Source organism: Canis aureus, chromosome 11, assembly GCF_053574225.1.
Source record: "Canis aureus isolate CA01 chromosome 11, VMU_Caureus_v.1.0, whole genome shotgun sequence".
NCBI classification, from domain to species: domain Eukaryota; kingdom Metazoa; phylum Chordata; class Mammalia; order Carnivora; family Canidae; genus Canis; species Canis aureus.
In genome coordinates, this window is record NC_135621.1 from 14,217,633 (window position 1) to 14,231,842 (window position 14,210).

At 37.4% G+C, this 14,210-nt stretch overlaps 1 long non-coding RNA gene across 5 annotated transcripts in view; it reads right to left on the bottom strand.

Moving 5' to 3' along the window:
- The window catches only part of LOC144323404 (uncharacterized), a 37,410-nt gene extending 24,111 nt beyond the window's left edge, over positions 1 to 13,299 (bottom strand). The window contains exons 1-2 of one of the 5 annotated variants that reach the window (XR_013388839.1): positions 13,076 to 13,299; positions 184 to 289 (exon numbers count right to left, since the gene is read on the bottom strand). This is a non-coding gene — a long non-coding RNA (uncharacterized LOC144323404). The remainder of the gene's footprint in view (positions 1 to 183; positions 290 to 13,075) is intronic. The other 4 variants (XR_013388837.1, XR_013388840.1, XR_013388838.1 and 1 more) reach the window with 4 other exon arrangements.
- Between the last annotated feature and the right edge of the window lie 911 nt (positions 13,300 to 14,210).

The following is a 14,210-nucleotide window of genomic DNA, read 5'->3' on the forward strand; positions in this document are numbered from 1 at the left end:
TAGAGTGGTGGCTTAGCTCCCTAGTGACTCCTTACCCTGATTTTCTTAGAGGCTTAATAAATAATTGTGCTGTCAACTCTTAGTCATGAATGTTAACAAAGGGAAATTTGGGGAATGAGGATTGATATAGATAATCCAATCTATTGGACCAATTTTACAATGCATTATATAGAAAGAACTTACAAGGTCTTCATCATTAGGTTTTCTTTAGAATAATTTAAAATCGGCCTTCAATTCTTGAGTCAATAGAAATAACTGTAATTATGTATGTAGAGAGGGGAAACCTGATCTGAAACAAGAAATCAGTTGCCCGTTATTACAGATGGATTATGAAGAGAAAGTTGTTTATAAAAGTAAATATATTCATGTGCATATGTGTTTGCCCATGACTTTGACCTCTCGCCTTTTGAGGAATTTTTTTGCCCAGATGGAAATCAGAAGCTATAGTGATGTAGTGCTGAAACAAAGGTGAATTCTAAAATGAAATGAGGTCAGAGCCAAGTGCCATGATTTTGCAGGTAGTTAAAAATGAACTGAGAAGTCACCATCTGGTGGGAGGCATCTTAGGGAAGCAGCCACCTTCTGTAGGACATAAATAGAATAAAAGCTTGTTGAGCTATTTATTCTTAGATGGTTGTGATCATGTTTTGCTCTTCTGCTGAAATGTACCCATCTTACAATCTCACATTTGTGGGATGGATGCTCTTAGCTAACTCTGGGCCAGTTATTCAATTAATTCATTCTGAGAAGTTTTAGAAGACAGTCACCTCTCTCAATGCCTAAGTTCGCCTTACCTCTCCAGGTAAGGAGACATACCTCATATTTTACCTCCAGGTAAGGAGAGGTAAAATATGAATGTGTTATTAGATGTTAGTCCTTTCTTGTTGATCCTTCTAGAATCACTCATCAAGAAATTTCAGGTGAGGTAGGAGAGTAGCTCAGCACCAAGAAGAAAAACTGGGGGGGGGGGGGGGGGCTAGTGAGATCTTATACCTCCCCTGCAATCACAGCTTCTATGTGTAAGGGCTAGGAAACACATACCCACTTGTAGAAAGCAGTTTATATGCAAATGGAGATTTCAGCTCTGTTTCCTTACAGAAAAATATTGAGTATTATTCAAAATCATTTGAAACAGATTTACAAACCATATAAAAAAGTAACCTGTACAATAAACAACAATGCTAATTCATCTTTGTATAGTGTTTTATAAGCATTCTCACAAAAATGATCTTATTCCTCATAACAACCCTGTGAGGTAGGTAACGTAAGTAAAAACCCTATTTTACACATGGAGAAACTGAGATTCAGAGAGATTAAACAGAGCTCCAGCATGGTATATAGCTAGTACACGGAGGGAAGAAAGAAAGGTGAAAGTGTTTGCTTTGAAGTGACTATGATAACAACTACCATTTATTGAACACTTACCCTGTGCCAGTCATTATGTCAATCATTTTAAGGATATTATTGCATTATAAAAATATTATTGTTTCTTAAAGCCCAAAGATGAGTATCCACTAATAAGAGGAAAATGAAAAACTGACTTGCTAAAAAACTTAATTCAGCAAAACAATTTAGGGCAGATGACGATGTTGATGATAATTATCATTTGCTGAACAACTAGTATTTGCCAGACACTGTTCTAAGCACTTAATCTAACCAACGAGACAGATATTATTTATCTCATTTACACGTGAAAAATATAAGACACAGAGAGATTGACTTGCCTGTGATTATATAGTTGGTTAAATGACGGAACATTCTAGTATATGTCATGGGATACCAGATATCTGGTTAATTGAATTTTTTACTCTTTACATAATTCTTCAACTATCGTGAAAACTCACCTATTGTAGACCTAACAAGATAGCTGATATTTTATTTTATTTTATTTATTTACTTATATATATATATTTTAAAAGATTTTATTTATTTATTCATGAGTGACACAGAGAGAGAGAGAGAGAGGGGCAGAGACACAGGCTGAGGGAGAAGCAGGCTCCATGCAGGGAGCCCGACGTGGGGCTAGATCCCAGGTCTTCAGGATCACGCCCTGGGCCGAAGGCAGTGCTAAACTGCTCAGCCACCCAGGCAGCCCGATACCTGGTATTTTTTTTTTTTTAAAGATTTTATTTATTTATTCATGAGAGACACAGAGAGAGAGAGGCAGAGACACAGGCAGAGGGAGAAGCAGGCTCCATGCAAGAAGCCTGATATGGGACTCGATCCCCAGTCTCCAGGATCACAACCTGGCTGCAGGCGGCGCTAAACCGCTGTGCCACTGGGGCTGCCCCGATACCTGGTATTTTAAACACTTTGTTTCCCATTCCTCTTTTTAAGCTTTTCAATGTGAGTTGTTTTTCTCCTACCCTTCAATTAAAGCTTAGGCAGGCCCCATGTATTTTCTGGCCACCCTTAAGTAAAGTCCTATAATCATGTTAGGTCACAAATACAATCTGAGTACGTTATCATAAGTGATCAACAATAGATAATAAATCAAAATCCCAACATTGTTTTAACATTAAAATTTTTCCACTTCTCCCAACAAGGACCTGGACATACACAAGTTGGGAGTGAGAGGAGTCCTCTTTTTCTTCTCTGCTCCTCTTTCCCTAGTCTTTTTTGCTTTGTTTTGTTTTAAGATTTTATTTATTTATTCATGAGAGACACAGAGAAAGAGAGAGAGCGAGGCAGAGACACAGGCAGAGAGAGAAGCAGGCTCCCTGCAGGGAGCCCGATGTGGGACTCCACCCTGGATCTCCAGGATCACTCCCCGGGGCTGAAGACAGGCGCTAAACCGCTGAGCCATCCAGGGATCCCCTCCCTAGTGTCTTAACTATGGTTTCTGATTTCTGTTTCCAACAGGGTTGATGTTGGTATGGGACAGGGAAAAGATATGAAAAGAATGAGAAAAGTCATATATGACTATTACCGTTGTGAGGTGGCTTTGTGTTCTCTGGGACTGGAGATGTGTAACTGACTTTTTTCACACGGTCCATTTTTATTGGCTCTTTGGAAATCTCCAACCTTGTTAAAAGGCCTCCCAACTTCAGTGCCTTTGGTCTGGGTGAATAGATTTTGTTCCGGCAGTTTACTCTCTCCCAGCTCCTAGCATCCCATAGCACATCTCCACTTCCCTTCTTCCGAGGTCCTTATTACCCTTCCAAGTAGCAATATTGGATAGAATCTAGTACAGATGCCGTGCTGGCTGAGGAGTCACTTTTAAAGCTCGCTTTAACATTCACCTCTCATCCCACTTCCCTTTTGCAATGTGACTTTTCTATGCCTTCCATGAAGAAATGGGCTCAAAGAAGAAGAAGAAGGAGGAAGAGGAGGAGGAGGAGGAGAAGAAATGATCTATTTTCCTTCCTTTTTGAAACTGGGATGATCCTAATAAAATGAGGCAAAAGTGATGCTATGTGATTTCCAGGCCCAGACTTTGAGAGATCTTACAGCTTCCATTTTTACACTTCTGAAGTCTGAGTCATCATGTAAATTAGTCCAATTACTCTGCTGGAGACGGAGGCTCTGCCAGAGACCAGGTAATCCAGTCATGCCAGCTGAGGCACCAGATACCAACGTGAAGACATTTTAGATTCTCCAGCAGCACAGAGCCAGAGATTCTCCAGCCAACACCACAGAGACAAGCCAGCCCTGAGCCCTGCCCAAATTACAGAATTGTAGCAAATAAATTACTGCTTTGTTTTTTGTTTTGTTTTTTACTGCTTTCTGTTTTTAAGTTCCTATGTTTTGGGCTGGTGTTTGCACTGGGTTCTGTTTTAGCAGTAATAAATAACGGATACAGAAGTCACCTATTTACGGTAAGTACTTGTGTATTCCTTAACCTAGTCCTCTGCAGGAAGAGCAGATAACACTCGGTCATTCTAGAACTGGCTAAAGCTACTGATGCACCCAACTTGCAGATTTCCCAAGTAGAGTCAGGCAGCAATCTAGTAAAGTCAAACATATACTTGACATATTGCCCCAGAAACCCCATTTCTAGCCCAAGGAAATGAAGACATGTTCACACCAAGATCTATATTCAAATTCTTAAAACAGCCTTGTTTATAATGGCCAAAAACTGGGGAAATTCATCAACGGGTGATTAAGACAAACTCATCGATAAAACTACTGATATATGCAACAACACAAGTGAATCTCAAAAGCAATTTGATCATTGAAAGATGGCAGACACAACAAGCTACATTCTATATGATTCTATTTATATGACATTTGCAAAAAGATGAAACTATAGGGACAAAAATCAAATCGGTGTTTGTAAGTAGCTGAGAGAATACGGAAATTAGCTACAAAAGAGCAACAGAGAACCCTTGGGGGTAATGATGTCATGTTATTTATATGACTGTATACATTTGTCAGAGCTTAGAGGACTATATACCTAAAGAAGAAAGGTGTATTTTATGTATATATGTATGTATATCTCAATAAAACTGAATTAGCAGATAAAAAATAAATTCAATAAACCTACTTGTGCTTTCTCTTCATGAGAAACACATATCAAGCCAGCCAAATGGTCCCACTGAGGTCCCTTTCATTGGACTTTAAGTGTCAGATCCCCTACTCCACTCTCTTTGGATGGTAAAAATTATAATTACATAATTACAGCACAGCATTGCTATCTCTAAATTAATTATCCTTAAAAATCTTTCAACCTTCCAAAACTCCAAACCTTTTATACTTTTACCATGGGTGAATCATCTAACATAACTCTGAGCTATTTCCTTTGAAAATTTGCGTCTGGATTACCATACCCTTTGGAATATGGCCTCTATTGTATCTTGGCGTCTCCACTGAAACTTTTTGATCTATTATTCTTTCACATATATTTATATACATTAATATACACACTGTGACACTACATTGAGAAAAATTATTTTCATGTCTAGTGCTAGGAAATTGCTAGGAAATACTTATTTACCTATATATCTACCATTTGAAATGCTTTTCATTCTTTTGTAAAGATCTGAATTTCTTTGTTATCATTTTCCATCTACCTGAAGAGCTTGCTTTTGCATTTCTTGCAGTTTGTTGGCAATGAATTCTCTTGGATTTCCTTTACCTGAAAATGTGCTTATTTTGCCATCATTATTGACAGATGTTTTGCTGACTACAGAATTCTGGGTTTTCTGTTCTTTCTTTAAAGCGCCTTAAAGATATTGTTCTTCTGTTTTCTAAGCTCATTGTTACTGATGAGGCTGTTTAAATTGTTTGAATTCATTTGAACATTTGAGTTGTTCCTCTTTACACAATGTGTCATTTTGCTCAGGCTTTTTTCTCAAGATTTTCTAAACACCTTGGGTTTCACTATGATATGACTGGGTGTGGCATTTCTCCGGACTTATGCAGATTGGGGCTTTCTGAGATTCTTGAAGCTATAAATTTCTTTCCTTTACCAAATTGAGAAAATTTCAGCCATTATTTCTTCAAATATCTTGTTCTTCCCATTTTCTCTCTTCTCTCCTTCTGGGATTCCAGTTATACAATGTTAGAGCTTCTGATATTGTTCCTCAGGCCTTTGAGGCTTTTAATTTTTTTTATCTTTTCTTTCTGTTCTTTAATTTGTATAACTTCTATTGACTTATTATTAAGTTCATTAATCCCTTCTTCTATCATATGCATTCAGTGGATATTTTTGTCATACATTGTGTTTTTCAGTTCTAGAATTTTTATTTTTTGTAGTTTCTATTTCCTTATTGAGATTTCTTATCTTTTCACATGTTGTGAGCATATTTTTCTTTATTTCCTAAAGCATAGTTATAACAGCTGTTTTAACATATGTGTCTGATACGTCCAACATCTGTGTTTTCTTAGAGGCAAAGCCTCTTTATTCTTTAAAATTTTTCATGTTTTCTGTTTCTTCATCAAGCAATTACGGATTGTATTTTAGTGAGTGATATGTTGTAGAGACTCTAGATTCTGCTATATTTCTCTGAGAGGTGTCCATTGTTTTAATAAATACTTAAAATAGTGAGATTCAAGCTACCAACTCTTCTGCAATAGGTAGCAGCTTAAATCTCTGTACTGTTCTTTAGTTTTAGTTGGCTTGTTTGAGTCTGCCCCACATAGGTATGATTCAGGGTTCAGCCAGAAATTTAGGAAGAGTCTATACATGTAATTTGGAGCTGCCTCTTTCTAGAACTCTCCTTTCTTGGATTTCCTCCCTCAATTTCCAATGGCTCTAGTTGCCCTAAACTCTGTCCTGTGGTTCTTCCGTCAGTAAGACTATTGGATTTTTTGCTTCCCCATTTGGTGCAGTCCAAAAGTTATAAAAAATGAGAAATTTACCCAGTGCTCTTCTCTTCATCCAGTTACTAACTCCACTTCATTGTCTGCCTGCTTTGGGTCATTATCCAATTCCTTCAGAGAGTTGATTTCAATATTCAGTCAAGAGTTTATAATTGTTATCTATAGAAGATTTGATTCAATAGGCACTACTCTGCCAGTCACAGCTGGAAAGAGTCAGTAATATAGTGTACTAAATATAAATCCAAATTTTGGGGCCCCCTAGCAAAATATCCATATATATAATCTCTGTACAAAAAAATGTTTGAGGGAGGTGTTTATTTTCCTCATTTTATAAAAAAAAAAGATGAGGTTCAAAGAAATTAAAGAGACTTGCTTTATCAACTAGGGTCCAGGAAGAAAACAGAACTTAACTCAGTGCCTCTAAATAATAGACTACCCACAAAGAAACGGTCAAAGTTAGGGAAACCAAAAAGGACACTGAAGCACCCAGAGCTTAGCAGCAGAGGAAAGCTGTTGCTATTCCTAACACTGAAGGAGGAGTGGGAGGAAAAAGTGTAACCAGAGTCTCGGGAAAGCTGAAGTCACGTAGAAGGAACTGTCAGGCATGACCTGTAGTTATAGAGGAACCCTGGCACCACCAACAATGCTTTGCTGAGTCATGGAAGAGGCAAAGAAGAAAACCTAACCTCTCTCTCCTCTTACTGTCTACCTTCCTTCCAGGTCTGAGTTAATTCAATAAAAAGCCAACTGGGTAAGGCAGTACAGGAAATAGAGATCACAAGGAGCCAGCCTCTAGGAGGGACATAGAGGAGAAAAGGATGGATGGACTCAGCAAACCATAAATAGCCTGCACGTTGCCTAAGACAAGGTTGCCAGATTTAGCAAAAAAAAAATACAGGATACCTTGTTAAATTTGAATTTCAGATTATTTTAAAAGTAATTTTTTAGTGTTTGTCCCATGTTAATAGAATATACTTACAATTAAAAACTTATTCACAAAAACAAAACAACAAAAAAAAACTTATTCACTGTTTACTTAAAATTCAAATTTAACTCAGTGTTCTGTCTTTTATGTGGCAACTTAGTCTAGACCAGCAAGTAAGAGAAACTTATTCTGAGTCCAAGCCTAAGATCCAACCCCAGTAGTCTTCTTTCTACTATCCCACAAGTTTTTGTTTTTGTTTTTGTTTTAATATTTCCTATGTCTACCTTGTACAAGTATATCTCCTTCACCAGACTGTAAGCATCTTGGGGTGAAGGACCAAGTCTTATTCATCTGTGTATCTTATTTTTATCTCTCTCAAACTCACTCCCAGAATTTTACAATATTTTGTCTGTAATAGGTGCTTCCCAGAATTTTACAATATTTTGTCTGTAATAGGTGCTTCATACATTTTTGTTGAGCATGTTGAGCTCTTTATGGATATATCATTGAATTTGTTTTTCACTGCATATTTATTTGAGATAAATTTCTGCTAAAGTCATATATTGACTCAGATGAAAGTCCTATGTCAAGTCAATTGCCATAAGTATTCAGACCACATTTTCTACCTTTACTTTCTAAGTTAAAAGTTTTTTGTTGTTTTGTTTTAGATGGGGGGAGGGGGAGACAAGGGGAAAGGGGCAGAGGGATAGAGAGAATTTTAAGCAGGCTCTATGCCCAAAACAGCACAGGCTATCTATCTGTTTTAAGTGAATAAATATTTTTTTAATGGAACTAAAATTAATGCCGTATGTAACTCAGGCCATCATGTGCTAGTTCATTGGTTTCAGAAAAGTGATTTTGTAGTCTGTTCCTTAAAATATGAACAGACCTGGGCGCCTGCGTAGCTCAGCCAGCAGAGCCTCTGCCTGTGGCTCAGGTCACGATCCCAGGGTCTTGGGACTGAGTCCTGCATCAGGCTCCCTGCTCAACCCAGAGCCTGCTTCTCCCTCTCCCTCTGCTGCTCTCCCCAGTATGTGCTATCTCAAGGAAATAAATAAAGTTTTTAATATACATATATATTTATGAACAGATCTGTCTGAATAATATGTGATAATTGAAACTTCTCAGACCATAATAAAATTCTAATCCATGTCTTGGTAAAAGAAAAACCTTGAGTTTGGGTCTATTACTCTATAGGTTTCCATGTGACCTTTTCCAATCATACAAATACCCAAAATCTTTGCATATATATTATGCATTAAGTGCTTTACAGTCATCATTTAATTTATTCTCCTAGACGGTAAGCATTATGTGATTATGATACTTATAAGGTAAGTAATACAAGATTATTACTGTTCCACAGACAAGGACACTGAGGTATAGAGAGGTTATGCAACCTGCCTAAGATCACGTAGCTAGTAACTGTTAGAAGTAATAATCAAATCTATGTCTATCAGATTAATAAGCAAATGTTCTTAATCTTTCCTCTTCTGATTTCTTAATTTCTTTTATCTTCACCCAGCAGTAAAAAAGAAAAAAAATTAAATATGCTCTACTAGACTAACATATTATGAACCAATTGTGTGCATTGTAAAATATACAAAGATTGAAATTTTTAAAGAATAAGGAAGCATAAATATAAGCAGAAGCACCCATAGTTTTATCACATAATCCATGGATCATCTTGTAGGTGCCCTATGTGCTGAATATCCATTCTCAAGAATGTTGTTCTAAATTAGATTCTTTAGAAAATGTTTGACTTTTTTAATGAAAATATTGTTCATAGCTTTTGCCAAATCTAAATTGACTATGTCTGAATTCAAAATATCCTTGACAAGGCCATTTCAACCTGATTTAGCAGGAACAGGGAGATATAGTATAGAGTGAGAATAGTGGCTGAAAGTGATGGCTACAGAGAGAACTGGAGAAAATAAAAGGGATGGAAGGATGTTCATCGGCATTCAGATATTAACTAAGTAATCTTTGTTTATATGTAAAATCGGGCCAATTAACATTTTAAAACATAACAGTTTAGAGTCCTTTTTATAATGAGAACAAACAGTAAATATTAATGCAAGCATTTATATAAAATATAGATAAGTAATACATATTACATATGTACACATAATTATATTAAAAAAATAGAAAGCGAACCATGTTATGACACAAACCAGCCATTTCTTAAAATTGAATGCATGATTATAAATGTTACCACCAAATCAACCAATTACTGAATCTATAATTTTTGTGGATTGATTATATATTACTAAAAAGTGGATTAAGTAAAAAGCACATATTTAAACACAGAAAATCTATCAAAATTGTTTCACAAACATGTGCCTGGATTTCTTGGTTATTCATGTGATCTGGTTTTTGTAAGATGACATAAATAAAATCTATGTCTCTAATGAATGAAGACCCATAAGAAAATCATCACACATATCTGAATGAATTTTTTTTAAGATTTTATTTATTTATTCATAAGAGAGGCAGAGACATAGGCAGAAGGAGAAGCAGGCTCCCCACAGGGAACCTGTTTTGGGACTTGATCCCAGGACCCTGAGATCACGCCCTGAGCCACCCAGGCATTCTTGAATGAATTTTCTTTAATTCTTTTCACTACTAACATTATTTTGCTGTTCTTTGACTCTCAAGCATATTTTCCTTGGTCGTTTTTTGATTGTCCATGTTCTGGGAATGAGACAGGGGAGATGTGGATGTAGAAATGGTGCCTCTAACCACTTTGTGACTTTGAAATTTTCTTTAGCCTTTCTATGAGGCCTTCTCCTTCTTAGTCATCCTTAAACTACAGATTCCTACCTTTGAGGTTCTTTTTCAATTTGAAGTCAGAAAATTCACAACAAAGAGCTACTTGACATCTTTCTGCAAAGGAGATATGTTCCCATAAACATTACCATTATGCATCTGTAAAAGCAGACCTTATGAGAATTTCTTAGGAAATTCCTAAGTCATATCACGTATAAGGGGGAAAAAGATATCTCAGAGCTAAATTTCCTAATAAATACTAATTAATGTAATCACCTATTTCATTAACTAAAACCTCACCTTCAGTACCTAACTTCCAATTTCTTATGACAAGGAATAGGCTATAGAATATCTTTTCTTCAAACCTGTATTTCCTGTTCTTATTTATTAAATGTTTTCTTCTTCATAAATTAAAAAAAAAAATTTAAGCACCAGCTTTGAGGTCCTAAAAGATGCAATTTATTATTTCTGCTCTAAATTTGCAGATTCTGTTGCTATAAAATGTCCTTTCTTTGTCATTCTTTGAAAGAAATGAGCCTTTGGAAAAAGTAATTGTTGCCATAGTTTTATTTTTTAACCAAACATTATCTCTCATGCTAAAGAAGTAGCCATGCATTCACCGTTCCCAGAACATCACAATAAACATTGTTTTGATCATGAAACTGGGCACTGAAAACCACCTTGATTTTATTAAGCTTTAACTTAATTGGACCCATTGCAAAGATTCCGGGCAAAACAGCCTACTGTAAAGCTGAATTTAGAGAGGGCATGTACGGCAGACATTGTCTCTGTTTTTTCCAACGTTACAACTACATGACAGATTTTATAATGCCTAAATTACTCCTGGGAAGAAACTCTGTGCCAAGGAAACTAATTGCTTTAATTCTTCAAATCAATGAGGTATAATCTATTAAATTACTGTTAATTAATATACACACAGACTATTCCACAATTTTTTTAAAGTTTGTTCTGTGTTCCTTAATACTCCTACACATTCATATAACTTAAATTTGCAACACAAACGCCAAAACGTCATTTACAACATAAGAGTGAATGAGATATATAATTTATCTTGTATATAATTTATCATAATAGGCATAATGCTGCAGGTACTTATTTACTCATTTTTATTTATACTCTTGACTCTTTCCACAAAGGATTTAGAAGATTATGTAAAAATCTTGGTATGTACAATATAAGGACTGAGAGATAACAATGGTAAATATCAAACAAAGCTGTGTTTTGCCATGGGTGATTGTATTTTAAAATTCTACCACACTGCTAAAAAAAAAGCGACGTCAATATACTAAAGAATAGAATGTTAATATGTAATTTAATCAACACTATACATTAGGTAATAGATACACAATGAAGATGAGTCTTAGAATAATTCAGTTGTAGGAGATGTTAGATCTAAGAGGGTTAGTTTTAACATCAGCTGGAAATTTTTTTAAAGATTTTATTTACTTATTCATGAGAGACACAGAGAGAGGGAGAGACACAGGCAGAGGGAGAAGCAGGCACCATGCAGAAAGCCTGATGTGGGACTCGATCCTGGGACTCCGGGGTTATGACCTGGGCTGAAGGCAGGTGCTAAACCCCCAAGCCACCCAAGGATCCACACAGCTGGAAATATTAATTGCTACAGAAGCACCTGGGTGGCTCAGTCCGTAAGCATCTGACTCTTGATTTCTGCTCAGGTCATAATCTGAGGGTAGTAAGATGGAGCCCTGCCTCTCGGGCTCTGTGCTGTGCTGGGCATGGAGCCTGCTTAAGATTCTCTTTCCCTCTATCTCCCCCTGCCCCACCCCTGCTTCATGCTCTCATTCTCTATCTTTCTCTCTCTCAAATAAATAAATACATGGAACATTAATTGCTACATATTTGATTATGTGAAATACCATCATGGAGCCAAGTGGAGGGCTCTATGGAAAATTTAGTTCCCTCCACCCCATGCATAATTTTCATCAACCCCCAAGTCTCCCCAGAGAAACATTCAATCTTAGTAAAAAAACATTTCTTATATAAGCCTTGCTTTAGCACCTTCTTTCAACCAGCCCAAGCCCTTCCTGTGTAGAAACGTTGGAGCCGGCATCCCTGGGTGGCGCAGCAGTTTAGCGCCTGCCTTTGGCCCAGGGCGCGATCCTGAAGACCCAGGATCGAATCCCACATTGGGCTACCGGTGCATGGAGCCTGCTTCTCCCTCTGCCTGTGTCTCTGCCTCTCTCTCTCTCTCTCTCTCTCTGTGACTATCATAAATAAATAAAAAATTAAAAAAAAAAAAAAGAAACGTTGGAGCCACCACTAGCAATCTGCAAAATCATAGGTTTAAATATGATGGCCTCGGTTCAAATCTCTATTTGCTGCCAAATCTGTTTTCAAAGATCAAGGAAAAGAAGGAAAACACTTCAAAGTTTAAAAAAAAAAAATCTGTTATTAAGATATTTGATAGAGAACGTAAACGTGAAGTCTACGTAAAGAAAGACATGAACTTACTGCAGATCCAAAATCATCACTAAAATAGATCTAATATGGGGGATCCCTAGGTGGCTCAGCGGTTTAGCGCCTGCCTTTGGTCCAGGGTGTGATCCTGGAGTCCCGGGATCGAGTCCCACGTCGGGCTCCCAGCATGGAGCCTGCTTCTCCCTCTGCCTGTGTCTCTGCCTCTCTCTCTCTCTCTCTGTCTATCATAAATGAATAAATAAATCTTTAAAAATAAATACATAAATAAAATAGATCTAATATCGTGTTGTTGGTGTTTTTAAATAGCAGCCTGTGTTTATGGTTTGAGTTGTCTCAGGTTTTGAAATTGCTTTGTAGGTAAACACTTTTGTTGGAATTCCCCAAGTTTCTCTACTTGTTCTATATTTCTCCTAATTCTACTTGCTCTTCCTGTAATTTTTAATATTGTCATAATTTTAACTACACCTAAATGCTATTGACTACCAAATCTGGGTATTTAACAGAAACATCCAATTATTACACATTCACCTCCAACCATCTCCTAAAATTTCCCCTAGATATGATATAGATTTTCTCAATCTCAACTCTGCCCTAAACTGAAGTCATGGTATCTTCCTTAACCTATGCCCCCTCTTCTAATTACGTAATTGTTCGTACCCAATCCTCCTGATCAGCCACGTTAGAAACTGAATCTTTCCTATCCCTCACTTTCCCAACATTCGATCAATGATCAAGTTCTGTCAATCTTCTAAACATTTTTTGAAGCTTGCCTTCCTTCTACGGCCAAGTGCAGGTCTTCATTTTTGCTCCCCTAGAACAATGGTCTCCTAACTGGCCTCTCTGCCATCAATTTTGTCCCTCTACAATTGTCTCCTCGACTCCTGCCAGAGAGTTCTGGAATGCTACCTGTGTGTTCTAAAACACAAAACTGTCCATATCGCCCATCTATTTGAAAGCCCTTAGTGGCTCCCCCAAAGGGGTGTCCATTATTTCCCAAGGTATGCTTCTCAGAACTCTAGTCCCAAAAGATGATCTTTCCTAAGTGTTTCATAGTCAGAAACCTGTATAGTATGTCCCTGCCAAGTCACCAGTATATTAGCATATTTAAGCTTCCCACAGACTCTGTGTTACGGAAGCCTTTTTCATCCGTTATTTTCCAAACTGTTTTCCCCACAGAATTCTCCCACCAGGAACAAAATACTTCACTAAGTGACTTCTAGGGAAGCTCCTTAACATGTCACATGAAGCCTTGAATGATCTGGAGTCTCCTGACTCTTCTGCCATCATTTCCTGCCATTCCCCGCATCCTTCTCTGTTCTCCAGTACCACTGAAACATTGTTTCTTAGCCCTTGGCCCTGCCTCCAGCTATTTCTTTTTCCTTCTATCCTTCTTTAAGACTTTAAAACAAGTCTTTGTTTCAAGAAGACTCTGCCTAAGAGGCACCAGGGTGGCTCAGGGGTTGAATGTCCGCCTTCGGCTCAGGTGGTGATCCCCGGGGTCCTGGGATCAAGTCCTGCAACAGGCTCCCCTTGGGAGCCTGCTTCTCCCTCTGCCTGTGTCTCTGCCTCTCTCTGTGTGTGTCTCTCATGAATAAATAAATAAAATCTTTAAAAAATAAATAAAGACTTTGCCTAAGCCCTCCTGTGTGCTTCCATAGCCCTCTGTGCTGGCCTCTTCCAGCACTTACCACATTGTTGCTGAATTTAATTCTCTATTTATGAGTCTCTCTCCCCTATTAGACTATGAAGCTCTTTAAGGTGCTGATGACATTTTGTCTTTGTATCCTTAGCA